Below are 14,072 nucleotides of genomic sequence, written 5' to 3' on the forward strand. Positions count from 1 at the left end.
GTTGTATACATGGAAGAATCCTAGAGAAACTAGAAGGTATCAGATAGATTATATAATGGTAACATAGAGATTTAGGAACCAGGTTTTAAAATGTAAGACATTACCAGGGGCAGATGTGGACTCTGACCACAATCTATTGGTTATGAACTGTAGATTAAAACTGAAGAAACTGCAAAAAGGTGGGAATTCAAGGAGATGGGACCTGGATAAACTGACTAAACCAGAGGTTATACAGAGTTTCAAGGAGAGCATAAGGGAACAATTGACAGGAATGGGGGAACGATATACAGTAGATGAAGAATGGGTCGCTTTGAGGGATGAAGTAGTGAAGGCAGCAGAGGATCAAGTAAGTATAAAGACGAAGACGAGGGCTAGTAGAAATCCTTGGGTAACAGAAGAAATATTGAATTTAATTGATGAAAGGAGAAAATATAAAAACGCAGTAAATGAAGCAGGGAGTCTGCAGCATTGCACAGAGATGAATCGGGACATGATAAGACATCAAGCAAATTGAAATGTAAAAAAACAAGTTACATAGCTACTTTCAATGTAAACTCTCTTTTAAAAACAGGAAAATTAAAACATCCTACAGATACCCTCAAACATCATAGAAAACTCATAACATCACTACAAGAAACTCGATACATAGATGAAAACAATTTTGATTCCGGAGGTTTCAGAATATACAAAGGAAAGGTAGGCAAAAGAATAATGAAAAACACACCCCACCTCGGAACGGGCTTTATAATAGATAAAAGTATTTTAGACTCCATTATCAGCTTTCAATCACAATCGGAAAGACTCTCCACACTCACTTTTAAATCTGCTAATAGAGTATACACAATTGTGAATGCACATGCCCCCATAAATGAAGACAATAGGAAAAATAAGGAAAAGGTGGAACGTGTTGGGGAACAACTAGATGACGGGGTGCAAAAGATCCCAGACAAACACAACATCATCCTTACGGTGGACTTCAATGCTCAAGTAGGAAAAGAGAAGAAATACAAAAATATTGTTGGAAACTACCCAGCGCACAATAGAACTAACCAAAATGGAGTCAGATTAGTAGAACTCTGCCAAGCGCATGGCTTGATCCTGAAATCCACAGCCTTTAAGAGACTACCCAGAAAACAGAAGACGTGGACCTCACCAAACCCACACTTGGGTGAATTTCAACTTGATCATGTGGCGATAAAATGGAAACACCATACAGAAATACAAAATGTCAAAGTACTCAGAGGAGCAAACTTGGATTCTGATCAGTATCTTTCTAAAATAAAACTCAAAATTATCCCCAAAAGGAAAGATAGAAACAGTAAACCCAAAAGCAGAAGATACGATCCAGAAAAGATAATGAATTCGAAGGAGTTTCCCCTCGCGACTCAAGATATAAGGAACCAAAATTGGGATCAAATGAAGGAAAGCCTACTAACCAAAGCTGAACAAATAGCACCTATAACCAAAATCAAAAATCACGCATGGTGGACAGAGGAATGTGACAAACTTATTGAGCAAAGAAAGAAAGCATGGCAACAGATGCAATCTCAGAAAAATGAATATAATAGGCAAAATTTCCTGAGTGTAAGAAAACTAGTGAGTAAAAACCTCAAAAGAATTAAAAAAGCACAAGAAGATCAACTCCTTTTGCAGATCAACGAAGACTTCAACAAAAACAAGACTAGGAGCTTTTACAGAACTTTTAAACAAAAAATAACCAAATACAGCCCACCGACACTCCAATTACAAGATAAAAATGGTAATATTGCACACAACAACAGGGATAATTGCAAAATTTTGAGGGAATATTTCAGAAACCTTCTCAACTGTAAAGAACCAATTGAAAAAATGGATTTCAGCAACTCAACTTCAACAAGTCCTAACTCAGAACCACCCACCATCGAGGAACTACAATCAATCATTTTGAATCTCAAAAACTATAAGGCTTCGGGAGAGAACCAAATTACAGCTGAACTGTGGAAAAATGTCAATAGAAATGCCATAGAATCTCTCCAAAACATATTTGAAGAAATATGGAAAAACAGAAAGAATTCCGGATGAATGGAAGATGGTCCTCATTCACCCAATTCATAAGAGGGGATCCAGAACAGACCCGAACAATTACAGAGGGATTTCGCTCCTTGACGTAACATACAAAATACTGTCTAAAGTCCTTTTGAACAGAGCAGAACCCCAGCTAGATTGTCAACTTGGAGAATACCAGGCAGGCTTCAGAAAGGGAAGATCCTGCCCAGAACAAATTCTAAACCTCAAAAATCTTATGGCCTACCAAAAATCGAGAGCAAAAGCGTATGTCATCACATTCATTGACTTTCAAAAGGCGTACGACTCCATAGACAGGGAATCTCTAATCTCCATATTAAAAGAATTGAACCTAGACAATAAAACTACAAACCTAATTAGAGAAACCATCACCAACACATACTCCAAAATTAAATTTATGGGAGAACTCTCAGACCTATTTGAGATAAAAACTGGAGTACGACAAGGTGATGGACTCTCTCCATTGTTATTTAACTGTGCCCTAGAAAAAATAGTAAGAGAATGGAACAAGAAAATCAATAGTGGAATCCGACTAGGAACAAAAAACAAAGGCATCAAGGTTAATTGCCTAGCATTTGCAGATGATATGGCCCTACTAGCTGAAACATGGGAAGAAGCCAAAGAACAGATCCTCGAATTACAGAAACAAGCAGAGAAAATAGGCCTTAAAATTTCTTTTGAAAAAACCAAAATAATCACAAATGTAAAAAAGCCAATGAAATATCTTAAAGTAAGAGACCAAAAGATCGAAATTGTTAAAGAATTCAAATATCTTGGTGAATGGATTAGCTGGAACGCCCTTGAGAAAAAAGCAATAGAATTAAGAAGAAACAAAGTTGAACTAGCCTTTCAGCTTACTAAAAATACTTATAATAAATAGTCCCTCTCATGGAATTCAAAAATAAAACATTACAACACTGTCATTAAACCAGAAGCACTATATGCAGCTGAGACATTATCTATCACTAACCATGGCCCAATTGAAAGGCTAGAGATCAAAGAAAGAAAAATATTGAGAAAAATTTTAGGCCCCAAATTTCATAACGACAAACTAATTCATACCAAAAATGTAACACTCTACAAAACCACAGAAAAACTTTCGGATACAATGAGGAAAAGAAGAATTGAGTTTTATGGGCACATTCTCAGAATGAACCCAAATAGACTTACAAAAAGAATGTTTGACTACTTCAGGAATAAAAAATCCAAACCAAATTGGTTTATCCAAACAGTGAAAGACTTAAGAGAACTACACATCACAGAAAAAATGCTCACAGACAGGACCGCAAAAATGATAAGCAAAGACAGAAAAGAGGGATTCCAGCTCCAAAATAGAAAGAAAAGAACGATTGTCATCTCTGATGAGGAAAGAAAAGCAAGATCAGAAAGAATGAAACAGTACTGGGCGAAAAGAAAGGCACAGAATACACAGAAGTGATTGATTCAACGTACCCCAAAGTTGGGTGAAACGAAGAAGAAGAAGAAGAAGCAGGCAAAAAGGAATAGAAACGTCTAAAAAAGGAGATCGGTAGGAAGTGCAAAATGGCTAAGCAGGGAAGGCTACAGGACAAATGTAAGGAAGTAGAGGCGTATCTCACTAACTGTAAGATAGATACTGCCTACAGCAAAATTAAAGAGACTTTTGGAGAAAAGAGAGCCACTTGTATGAATATCTAGAGCTCAGATGGAAACCCAGTTCTAAGCAAAGAAGGGAAAGCAGAAAGGTGGAAGGAGTTTATACAAGGGCGATGTACTTGAGGACAATATTATGGAAATGGAAGAGGATGTAGATGAAGATGAAATGGGAGGTACGATACTGCGTGAAGAGTTTGACAGTGCCCTGAAAGACCTGAGTCAAAACAAGGCTCCGGGAGTAGACAGCATTCCATTGGAACCACTGACGTCCTTGGGAGAGCCAGTCCTGACAAAACTCTACCATCTGGTGAGCAAGATGTACGAAACAGGCGAAATACCCTCAGACTTCAAGAAGAATATAATAATTCCAATCCCAAAGAAAGCAGGTGTTGACAGATGTGAAAATTACCAAACTATCAGTTTGATAAGTCACTGTTGCGAAATACTAGCGCGAATTCCTTAGAGACGAATGGAAAGACTGGTTGAAGCCGACCTCGGGGAACATCAGTTTGGATTCCGTAGAAATGTTGGAACACGTGAGGCAATACTGACACGCCAACATCTTAGAAAATAGATTAAGTATAGGTAATCCCTCGTTTCTAGCATTTGTAGACTTAGAGGGAGCTTTTCACAATGTTGACTGGAATAAACTGTTTCAAATTCCGAAGGTGGCAGGGGTAAATTACAGGGAGCGACAGGCTATTTACAATTTGTACAGAAACGAGATAGCAGTTATGAGAGTCGAGGGGCATGAAAGGGAAGCAGAGGTTGGGAAGGAGTGAGACAGGGTTGTAGCCTCTCCCTGATGTTATTCAATCTTCATATTGAGCAAGCCGTAAAGGAAACAAAAGAAAAATTCTGAGTAGGTATTAAAATCCATGGAGGTTCGCCGATGACATTGTAATTCTATCAGTGACAGCAAAGAACTTGGAAGAGCAGTTGAACGGAATGGACAGTGTCTTGAAAGGAGGGTATAAGATGAACATCAACAAAAGCAAAACGAGGATAATGGAATGTAGTCGAAGTAAGTCGGGTGATGCTGAGGGAATTAGATTAGGAAGTGAGACACTTAAAGTAGTAAAGGAGTTTTGCTATTTGGGTAGCAAAATAACTGATGATGGTCGAAGTAGAGAGGATGTAAAATGTAGACTGGCAATGGCAAGGAAAGCGTTTCTGAAGAAGAGAAATTTGTTAACATCGAGTATAGATGAAAGTGTCAGGAAGTCGTTTCTGAAAGTATTTGTATGGAGTGTAGCTATGTACGGAGGTGAAACATGGACGATAAAGAGTTTGGACAAGAAGAGACTAGAAACTTTCGAAATGTGGTGCTACAGAATAATGCTGAAGATTAGACGGGTAGATCACATAACTAATGATGAGGTATTGAATAGAATTGGGGAGAAGGGGAGTTTATTGCACAACTTGACAAGAAGAAGGGACCGATTGGTAGGACATGCTCTGAGGCATCAAGGTATCACAAATTTAGCATTGGAGGACAGCGTGGAGGGTAAAAATCGTAGAGGGAGACCAGGAGATGAATACACTAAGCAGATTCAAATGGATGTAAGCTGCAGTAGGTACTGGGAGATGAAGAAGCTTGCACAGGAGAGAGTAGCATGGAGAGCTGCATCAAACCAGTCTGAGGACTGAAGGCCACAACAACAAGTTGGAAATAATAAATGCTCCTGTACGGTCTTGCACAAAGAACGCGTCTGGAGATACGGCGCAAGTGCCAGGGCGGAATACGGAGCGCCCGCGCTGACGCGCGCTGGGCGGTGGCGTGAGGTGACGCAGTTGCAGAGCCGCAGGGGGCGCAGCTGCAGGCCAGGTGACAGACAGCCAATGAGGAGGCCGCATCGCCAGCGGGAGCCACTGTAATTAGAGCGACTGTCGTCTGGCGGCCGCGCACTCTGCCTGATGAGGTGGGCTCTCCGTGTTCCGGGCTGCGTCCGAGACCTGCGGCGCACAGCTGCACGCTGTGTGGTACGGGAGTAGCCAGGTATTTGACGCCTGTCACTGGCCACATCGGCTGCCAGCTGCCGTGCGGATGTAGCTGTCACAAATACACGGCGAGTCACTTTACAGTGGCTGTTAATGTGCTAACGCGGAGCAATGGTGGAAGCGGCGGCCGCGACGTTTGACGGAAATGCGAGATGCTCCGACGGCAGCTGATTTTAAGTGCCCACTGGGTGAACTGAGGCAGACGACGTGTGCTGTAACCCTAATCTAACCGCAACCTCTCGGTGTGCAATTTAACCGAGGAAACGGCGGCGGCCGAACTAAAATCACCGTCGCGTTGTTCACTGCGAGCAAACTGGAGACAGGAAAACTTCAGTTTCAGTGCCGGAAACAGACTGCAGTTTCTCCCTGTCATTCGTCGGTCACCTCAACTTATCCTCGCACTGGCTACACGAACTGCTGCTTTACCGACCTACGAACAGTCCTGGTTGATTTGGTTTGTAGGCAATAGACGATACTGGCGGGCTCCAAATTAAAACAGAATCGCTGGTAGAAAAATAAGGGCAAATAGAAAAGTCAATACCATACTCAGAATGTTGCGGCCAAGTATTAGAAATTTAAAAAATTACATTTAATCATTTAATCGAATAAAATATGTACGATAATGATTAAATGAGAAGAAATGAATTAAAATTTGTGGTGTGGCCCGCACTCGAACGCGAGTCTTTTTGTTTGCTAGGCAGAAAGGTTAACTTTTTCTTTCTTTATCTTTTTTTTTTTTTGCACTTTGTTCGGTATTGTTCGCCATATTTGGTGGTAGCGGACAGCACATGACATCCTTTTTAGTTTATCGTTGATCCCTTAACTCAGATTTTTTATTACAGAGACCAGCCAGCTCTCTGACCGAACACGCTGAGCTACCGTGGCAGCTGCCTGTTTTTCTCTTATGAATTGAAGTGTGTTTGAAGCACTCTACTTGCGTGGTTCGTGCAGAAATGTTCACTATAGTGCTGTGCTGATGTAATGTTTAGCATATCTGCCTAACAAACGAAAAGACCTGGGTTCGAGTCCCGGACACAACACAAAATTTAATTCATATCTTCCCCTTTTAATCATTATAGTGCATAAAAAAGAGTATTAAATGTCTAAGGGAAAATATAATTATAAGACGAATAAAAATAGTAATGAAATTCTTTTGACTAGATCTAGAAACAAAAAAAATACTTCACTGCGTTTCAGAAGTTTCGAACTTACGAAATTCTACACGACAAGTCAATGCACTAACCACTGTGCTACCATACTAAAACACATAAAACTGTTACATTTATGACTGATATTCCACTAACAAAGATGGATGGCAGTCTTGAAAAATTTGGCATCACATAATGTAATGTCAAACTTTTCTAATGTAACGCCAGCTTCTGTGATTATGTCAACTGTATATGTGACGCTGAACTGCATCCAGTGTGGGAGGATCCGGTAGTGTTTCGTTAGTGCTGCGAACGAAACGCATGTGTATCGTTAGCATCGTTTTGTGCGTTCGTGTGTGTGCGTGTGTGTGTGTGTGTGTGTGTGTGTGTGTGTGTGATGAAGTATGAGATTAAAGGACCAGATCCAAGACTGAGGATCCAAACACAACAAGAAAGAAAGCCTGACATGGTGATGTGACCAGTTGTTGTGGCAGTCTGGCAATGGCAAACCGTTTGGGTGTGAAATTATGCGCTCTCATATGAGGAAACCAGCTATCAAGTAATTTTAATCGGATTATACAACGATCTGTCCTGCCTGAAAATGGATCGAAATACCAAGTATTCCTGACTCTACTAAGCACACTGTGGAATTAACAATAAAAAATACCGAGGCAGAATATACGAGGCTTTTCATTTATTTATTTATTCATTTTTCAACCTCCGATCGGTCGCGCACACAGGGAAAATTCGGCGCAATTTCGTGCTGATGTGCTGCATCTCTAGTACGCCAGTCTATCATGACACGTTGCACATGTCAGTTCTGAGCATACAGTGAGCACATAAAGATGCCTAGAAGATAGTGTCTTCCGCCAAACGTGGAATCCTGTTCAAGGGTTTCGCCTGATTTCGTGCAGCCCACATGACGTAACTGTCAAGCGTTTCCTTTTTCGAGACAGTTGTTGGCCACAAACAGCAGATGCAAGGAAAAGGCTCCTGCAGCGTTTTCAGTTGGAAGTGTTTTATCGCCCAGCACGAATCCCAGACTTTGCTCCATCTGATTTTTGTGGAAAGCATTTCAGCGCAGACTAAAAAATGGAAACCAGCTTAGGAAATTAGCGTAGTGAATCATAGACGATCTTCTATGGTGAGTGTATCTGAAGTTGTTACCAATCTATGATAAACGTCTAAGTCAGATCTGCGACTCTGTAAACAGGTAGCCGGAAGCAGCAGCTAAATGTAGTTTCCACTTTGCGACCGATCGGAGGTAGGGAAAAAAAAGGAAAAAAAAAAAAGAAATAGCCCTCATAAAACCATTCCCGTAAAGAGGAACTGCTACTTAAAGAGCTTCACTACTACAGCTTTTCCATATTTCAAGAACACCTACATCTATCCTTACAGAACCACCGAAAAATAAATGCAAATGGTACGTCACAATGTGCCAATTATTACGGATTTTTCCAGTTCGATTCACGATTGGAGCGTAGGAAGTACAATAACTTCAGCGTCTCTGTATGTGCTGAAATTTGTACAATTTCTCCCTCGCAATTCCTGTGGCCGTGAAGTACTGTATTCCTGAATTCATCACATGAATCTATTTTAGAAACTTTGTAAGCATACTTCCGCGTGATAGTTTGTGTCTATCTGCAAACTTCTGCCACTCACATCTTTCAGTATCTCCATGGCACTCTACCGTGGGTTACACAATTCCGTGACCCTTTTTGCTGTCCGTATCTGCACACGGTCAACATCCCCTGTTGGTACGGGTCCCACACACGTGAGCAGCATTTTAGGATGGGTGGCACGAATGTTTTGTATGCGATCTCGTTTGTAGACTGATTGCATTTATGTAGTTTTCTTGCTATGAGGCGCAGCCTGACACTAACTTTAACCACGATTTTTTACCATGTTATCTTTCCATTTCGTGTCTCTAAAAATTATTATGCCCGAATATTTTTATGAGTTCACTGAGCCAGTTGCGACTCATTGATATTACAGTCTTAGGATTTCAGTTTTTGAAGTGCACTATTTTTTATTTATTTATAACTTAACTGAGCTTCCAATTTTTTCACCACATCAAATTAGATCAAGAACTGACAGAATATTAGTGGAGCCCTTTTTTTTCAGAGTTATGTCACAAAACGAACTGCATCTTCTTCAGAAACTCTAAGGGTACCATTAACATTGTCTGCAAGTTGATTAATATGCAAAATGAACAGCAAGAACCCCAACACATTTCCCCGTGCGACACCTTAAGTTACTTCTATATCTGTCAATCGCTCCCCACCCTAGATAACATGCTATGCCCTCCCTCAATTCAGTTTCAAATTTCGCTGAATACCCTACATGCATTAGTTTCGATAATAATCGTATGTGTGGCACTGAGTCAAATGCCTTTTGGAAGTCACGAAACACTGCACCCATCTCACGGCAGTGATTATAGCTTTCAGGATATCATGTGAGGAAAATGCAAGTTGGGTTTCACGTGATCGATGTTTCGGAATCCATGCCACCAACAGGAGGTTCGAGATACCTTATTACATTTGAGTTCAGAATACGTTATGAGATTCTACAACAACGACGTATCAAGGATGGCAAACGCTAATTTTGTGAATCACTTGTGCTGCCCTTCTTGAAGACGGGAGTGACCTGTGCTTTCTTCCAATCCCTGGGCACCTATATTTTGTAGAGAGATCTTAGGTATGCTATATTTGAAATAGACGCTAACTCAGTAGCACATGCGATATGGATTCCATTAGACCCTGGACCTTTGTTCAGTTTTCACGACTTCAGCTGTTCCTCTGCGTCATTGACACTAATCTCTATTTCACTCGTTTCTGCAGTGCTACGATAATTAAACTGGGACGTTACTCCTGGGTTTTCCTTCGTAAAGAAACATTCGAAAATGGGGTTAACGATTTATGATTTTTGTTGGCCATCCTCAGTTTCATATCCTATCTCATCTGTGAGCCTCTGGACATTTAATTTGTTGCCATTAACACCAGGTAATTAGGACTAGAATTTCTTCGGATTTTCTGAAATATATTTCGATAATATTCTGCTACGGTAATCACTGAAAGCTTTACGCATTGCGTTCTTGACAGCCAGAAGCGGTTCATTCAACATCAGTCTATGGGGCTATGCTTCTTTTTACACCTGTTATGCAGTATTCTCTGTTTAAGTGTACCGAACGAGGTGGCGCAGTGGTTAGCACACTGGACTCGCATTCGAGAGGACGACGGTTCAATCCCGCGTCCGGCCATCCTGATTTAGGTTTTCCGTGATTTCCCCAAATAGCTCCAGGCAAATGCCGGGATGGTTCCTTTGAAAGGGCACGGCTGACTTCCTTCACTTATCCGATGAGACCGCTGACCTCGCTGTTTGGTCTCTTCCCCCAACGAATCCAATCCAATCTGTTTAAGTAGAAGTTTATTTACGGTGACCACAAATCATCGAGGGTTCCTCCCGCCACGAATTGTTCCACTAGTCGCATTATCGTACTTAATACGGAGTAGGAAACCCGTTGGCATTCTGAACAGCTTCCAGTCGCCAGGAGATGGATAAATACAAGTCGATTACAGGTTTGGAGAGAATTTATATCATTCTTCCTGCGAAACAATGGAAAGGAGGTGGAAAGCGATCGTGCACACTCTTCTCCAAAGTCCCTGGCGGTAGTGAGACCTCGCAGAGTAACTGTCGGGCCCCCATGGAATACTACGACGTGGCTGCCCAGATAGTCTGCAAACCCCTTATATACTTCATCTTTGGGCGCAAACTACGCCAGAAGTTGGAAACACTGTGAAACAATGTCATCCGACCAAATAACTTTCTTCCACTGCTCTGTGGTCCAGGTTTTATGGCTTCGGCACAATGCTTTACAGTTACAACCATTTGCATCACTCATACGTGGTTTTGGAATTCCAGCTCGCCTTACAGTTTCCTGCTTAAGCAGCTCCCTCCGGGTGCTTTTTGGTGCTGACCGGCGTCACTAGCGTGATTGAGTTCAGCAATGACTTTAGCACCTATCGAAATTTTATTTTCCATCACAGTTCTTGAAAGGATCCACTAAATGGCCTTCACAACACTTGCTTTTCCATTGTTATTACCTCCTGCTGCTTGTCTATGATAGTAGCTCACCTCGAAAGGACTCTACTTCTTAATTTCACCCCTAATTAAATAATGTCAGAATTTTTCGTGTTTCTCCCAATGCTACATGAGAATTTGAATGAATGAAAGAATGAGATGTTAGTTGTACCGGCACGAAGGAAAGAGTGGTAAAGTCTTGACCCGATATGTTGGCAAGGATGCAGAAAGTCTCTTTGTAAGTGTCATTTCCCCCTCAACAGCTTTGTGCAGGTACCAAATGATAGATGTTTTGAACTGGCTCTCTTTCGGCGAACTTCCGGAAACACACACATATATGCAATTAACGTTAATGTGACACAGGAGGCGGGCGCCCAGTATTGTAATAATCGGTAGTTCTTCGTTCGGGCTGATTGAGTCGCAAATGAACAAGTCATACAGCAGGCAAGGAATGATTTTATTGCTCATAGGGCGCGTTTAGGATTTATCCTATCCATAATCAGATATCCGCAAAAAATTCTTTAAAACACGATAGTGGATATTTATTGAACTCCATTTGATTGAAATCACTTGGACAAATTTTACTACGCCTATCCTGAAGCGATTGCTCCTCGTAGCTACGGCGTTTCAAGTTCTATGGGAAACAAACATTCGCAGATATAGACCCAGTTTTTCAGAGTTCGGCCCAAGAGGATATATTTACCACCGGGTGGCATTAGAAAATACACACTGACGTCAAGGTGCATAATCTAATGTACATTTAAGGTACCCTGTATCTAATGGTTGTGAACTAGGTTATTACAGTATGCGTAAAAGAAATATTTTTATGTAAATGTTAATGACGAAACTAAGTGATAAAAAGTTAAAATAATTACATAAATTAGCGAATATTAAGTGGCGCCACACAATGTCAAAACCTACACTTACAACCGTGCGATACGATAAGGGACATGAAACTAAGACAGTACGCCTGTAAACCAAAATAGGTAATAGAATGCATGAACTATGCGCCATTGCGCATACATAAAATCGAAGAGACATATTTGTTAATGTGTTTTTCATAAAACATAGGAAATGTTTAGGTACAAACAAAAATCAGTCATGAGATATTACAAGCCATGTCCATATAAAAGAAAAAAATATATTACTTGGTGCGATGCATTGCCTTCCACCGCAGAGGACTCATACCACCTACACGTGCACAAGCGTGCTTTTCTCCTGTCACTCTGTAAAAGGTTATATGAGCCCAACTGGTGACAGGAATCGGTTTTCAATAGAAGCAGAAAATCACTTACCGATACTCCCGAGACTTCATATAAATTTGCATTGTATTTCTGTGAACGAATTGCCATCGCATTTAAAAAAATCCAATATACAAATTGGCTTCCAGATGCGAAAGAAACATAACATTTCTGAATACATCTATTGACAATAGAATAAATTCACAAAGTCGAGAGCATGTAAATTCACTAGCGAATCCAGTCATGTTGTTTACATTTAACAGACATGGCGTCCCTTTTTACCTCCGTCCAGGGAACACTGTAATAAAGGCACTACTGCTGTGAGTTTTCAACTCAGTAACAAGAAGTATCGTTTAGACACGATCTTAAAATCTCTAACGATCTTACACATAAAACCAAAAGGCTTAGACTTAGACATTTTGGAACAAATTGAAATTTGTTATTGTTGTTGCGGTCCTCAGGTGGAAGACTGGTTTGATGCAGCTCTCCATGATAGTCTATCCTGTCCAAGCCTTTCCATCTCCGAGTAAATACTGCAACCTACGTCCTTCTGAATCTGGTTGCTGCACTCATCTCTTGGTCTCCCTCTACGATTTTTGTCTCCATACTTTCCCCCAGTACTAAACTGGTGATCCCTTGATTTCTCAGGATGTGTCCTATCAACACATCTTCTAGTCTGGTTGTACCACAAATTTCTTTCTCCCCACTTCTGTTCAGTACCTCCCCATTAGTTACCTGATCGTCCCTTTTAATCTTCAGTATTCTTTTGTAGCACCACTGAGCAGTAGTAAAAATTGCTGTTTTGAAGAGCGCGCCGCAGCGCGTAGTGTGAAGCAGTCGCCGTCCGTTTCTGGCGGTGGCGCCGCTGTGGAAATCGCAGCTTCGGTGTCTCCCTGTGGTGGGAAAGCGGAAAGGTTGCCTGTTCCGTGCATTTAAGGGGCGCTATGAGCTCGCCAGTCAGTCAGTCTTGGGTCAGTCTGGGTCAGTCTCTCGTGCGTATTTGTTAAGCAGTTAGTGTCTGTCTGTCGTTCGGAACGCTAGTATGTCTGTCATTCGGATCAACCTCTAGAGCCGGCAAAATGAGAGTCTTTGCACTCCGCCAGTAAGAGAACTCAGTGAGTGGTCGACCGGTCAGGGCTTAGTTCCCGCATCTGAGTCTGCGCGTTAGGCTGCCAGTCTGCTCGAGTTTGATCAGGCAATGGTCATTGGCGGTTGGATAGATCGGTTGGTCGGTCGCTCACTGAGACACAAGATCACTTGTCCGTCTTGAGCGTCGGCGCATGTGAGGTCGCCACGTGATTCCAGTGGACTGCCGCGTTTAGCGGGGTAGTGACTTCGCGGTCGACACGAGAGCAACGGGAGATCGGCGCGCCTTGCTGCGTCCGTTGAAGTGGCTGGCAGCGGACGGTTCGGGAGAGCGATTTGGGGGTGCTGCGCCAGGTATTCTTGAGAAATCGCAGTTTATTAGACGTTAAGTGATTGGTGATATGTTGTTTGATTTATTCTTGTTAAATTCTAACTGTTTTCTTGGTGAGGTCACCAGCCGTTTCGCTTTGGGGTCGTCCCACCATTCTTCTCCGTTTGCCCACCCGTGGGAAGGTGGTTGTTTATAAATTGGGTGGTCCGTTTTTCCCTTGTGGAGCAGGGGCGGGTTAAGCAATCTGCGGTTCGGGTTGTTCGGCAATCTCCCTTTCAATCTACCGTACGTTAGTAGTTGCCTCTGTCATGTTTGTCGGATTTGATGTCTATTGTTTAGCCAACCTTGTAGAATTTTATATAAGTTTGCATTTCATGTGCTTTTATTGAAATTATCATTTTAGTATGTAAAGTTGCCACCCTTTCACCGTAAGACTTTTCCTAGAAGTTGAAATCAAGTTGCACCTTTGGTAGCAAGGTTAATATT

The sequence above is a fragment of the Schistocerca piceifrons genome, chromosome 3, assembly GCF_021461385.2.
Source record: "Schistocerca piceifrons isolate TAMUIC-IGC-003096 chromosome 3, iqSchPice1.1, whole genome shotgun sequence".
NCBI classification, from domain to species: Eukaryota; Metazoa; Arthropoda; class Insecta; order Orthoptera; family Acrididae; genus Schistocerca; species Schistocerca piceifrons.